A 3175-nucleotide genomic window follows, 5' to 3' on the forward strand; every position below is an offset into this window, starting at 1 on the left:
ACCTCACACACCTTCGAAGATGGTGAGAGCTAGCAGGGTATGAGAGTAGATTGAGAGGAAGAAGGAGTATCTTACGAGAAAGATGTACATCTCCTCACATAATCACTCATATTAGCATAGCTTTAGCTTGGTAGAGGAGATGATCATGCAGTGAAGCTTGGCTCTTGGTTGGATTTGCATCCACAAGCCAAGAGTGTGTCGATGTAGGCTTCTATCTCACAAGCTTGGAGTAGGTGATGAGCTCTCCATTAAAGCTTGGGAAGAGATAGTCTTCTCTTTCTTCACACATGAGATTGTGTGAGTGTGTGTGAGTGTGTGTGTGTGTGTGTGTGTGTGTGTGTGTGTGTGTGTGTGTGATAATGCCTTGCAAAAATCAGCCCCCCCTCTCTCTTGGGCGAGCCCCCTTCCTATTTGCTCTTGCAGGCTCCCTATTGGACAATGCCAAGCTCAACCAATGGCTATTAAGCAGCATAAGTGATAGCCTTCTGACATGTGTCCCCCTTTCCCCTTTTGTGAAATCTTAATCAATTAAACTTAATTGATTTAAGTGAATTAAATCCCCATTGGACCTTTCTCCATTCTGAGCAATAGGAATTAAGTAGCCTATTGGGCTGCTCAATTCCTATTGGACCCCTTCTCAGGCTATCCAATAATCATCCAGGAGACTTAACTTTCATTGGTTCTTTTTATTAAGTGTTTTAAAACTAATTAAGCTAAATTTACTCTAGCCTAATTCTCATTGGTCCACTTCAAGGGTCATCCAATAGGAATTGAGCACATTTTGGGAGCAACTAGCTTAGGCATCTGACATGTGTCCTTCATTCCCTTTGTGTAAAGGGGGCTTGTGTGTGTGTGTGTGTGGCTTTCCCTCTCATGACCTACCTTTAGGGCTCGCCCCCTCATGTGTAGGGATGTGTGTTGACTTTGGAGAGCACACAAACCACCCAATTCGTCCTAAGATTTAACCCTTTGGACACAACCTTTGAATTTTGGAACCTTAGCATTTTGGAAGTCTTAATGGGCTGAACCTTAGGGTCTTTTTTAGCCCATTGTTGCACATGGCTCTTTTGGAGATGGCCCCTCCTTTGGATCCCTATTTTCCCTCCTTTGGATCCCTACTATGGCCGGTCTGCTAGCTTAACCAATATTCTAGCTTTTTCTCCCTGGGCACTTCCCCACATTAAATGATCAGTTTAATATGAGAAAATCATTTAGGAGAATTAGATATTGATTATTATGACATTACCTTTCTCTTGAAATCTTATTCGTCTTCGACTATGGTGTAGAGAAGATAAAGCATATTCATGAGTCCTTTTCTTAGCAGGTAGAGGATCCCTATGTTACCCTACGACATCATTCCACAATGGATGACTAGTCCATTTGGCGCTTGAGAGCCCGAGGCTGCCACAAGCATGTCTGCACATTAGTCCTATCAGTCTTCCATAGTAGAGTGACAAGCTCTACTTGGTGTTTGGGAGACGTCGTCTCCACAAACTTGATCTAAGCATGCATAATACTTTATTTTTGTGCACAATAAAGAAAAAGAGAGTCTGATAAGACAAAAAAAACTTTGTTCATTTTTAACATTTTGTACATTTGCTTACTCTTGGGAAGCATTGTAAGCATTGACAAGGTTTAGGTTATCCTTTAATTGTATGCCTTGCATCCATCTAGCATATTCAAAAGGATAATTCTTAAACTTAATAAGATATCGTCGGATAGTCTTACCGCCTCTTAATACCTTGTCTTCATGTTGGAGAATGGACTCGGGCTGCAGCACCTCTTCTTGGTCCTCGATCTCCGGTGGGTCTTCAATAGTTGGTTCTTGAGGTGGCTCTCCTTTGTAAGGCTTTAATAAGCTCACATGGAAAGCATTGTGTATGAGCCAATGGTTGGGTAACTTGAGTTGATAGGCCATCTCATTGATTGGCCTAAGAATCTGGAAGGGACCATAGTACCTTTTTGCTATTTTAGCATAGTACTTTTGGTGGCCCGTAGGATTCTTGCCCGTCGTGTGCCTTAATCGAGCCTTGGGAAACTTTAACAAGACCCAATCGTTTTCTTTAAAGGCTTGGTCTCTTCTGTGCTTGTGAGCAGCAGTCTTTTGCCTTTGCTGTGAGATAGAGATAGCATCCTTAATCTTTTGAAAAGATTCTTGTAGGTCTCGGCTATACTCATCTGCAGCAGCGAAGATCTTCCCATGTACCTTAAGTAGCAAGGGACTTTTTTTATCTTCCCTCAATTACCACGAAAGGTGCTTTTCCCGTGGAAGTATGTATAGTGTTATTGTAAGCATACTCCACTAAGGGTAAGTACTTCTCCCATTGGGATCTTTGATCTACTTCCGTTACATAGGCTTTTAGTAGATCGAGAATGGTTAGGTTAGCTATTTCACTTTGGCCATCCGTTTGTGGATGATAGGCCGAAGAGAAGTTTAGCCTTGTCCCGAAATTCTCAAAGAGACCCTTCCAGAAATTACTGGTCATTCTAGGATCTCTATCCGACACTATAGACATTGGCAAGCCATGGTACTTGAAAATTTGTGAAATGAAGAGGGTTGCCATTTGATGGGCTTTGATAGTCTTTTTGATAGGTATAAAATGACCTTGTTTACTGAACTTGTCTACTATCGTCCATATTCCCGTATTCCCATGGATAGAATTAGGCAATCCAAAGATAAAATCCATGGATATGCTCTCCCATGGTGAATTAGGGATTGGCAAGGGTTGAAGCAATCCAAGTTGCTTCCCTCTATCAAATTTTGTCTTTTGGCATACCACACATTTAGAAACATACTCTTGTATGTTCACTTTCATGGTAGGCCAATAAAAATATGTTTCAATTCCCTTTAAGGTAGACTGAATCCCTCTATGCCCCGCATAAGGTGGAGCATGAGATTCATACATTACTTTCTCACGTAGTGAGTTAGTAACGCATAGTCTATTGCCATAGAGAAGATAACCATCTTGTAAAATAAATGGTTCTTCTTTCTTCCCTAATGCAAGGTCTGAAATCACATCTCTAAAATCGGGATCAATAGCGTACTCCTCTATCATTGAAGATAGATCATTGTGAGTTGTTATGGAAACCGCATTCACTCTCGGCCGTCTTGAGAGTACATCAGCTACTTGATTATGCTTGCCGGCAATGTGAGCAATATGAAAATGAAATTGCG

This window comes from Adiantum capillus-veneris, chromosome 13 (genome assembly GCF_014529385.1).
Source record: "Adiantum capillus-veneris isolate H3 chromosome 13, ASM1452938v2, whole genome shotgun sequence".
In the NCBI taxonomy this organism is placed as follows: Eukaryota; Viridiplantae; Streptophyta; class Polypodiopsida; order Polypodiales; family Pteridaceae; genus Adiantum; species Adiantum capillus-veneris.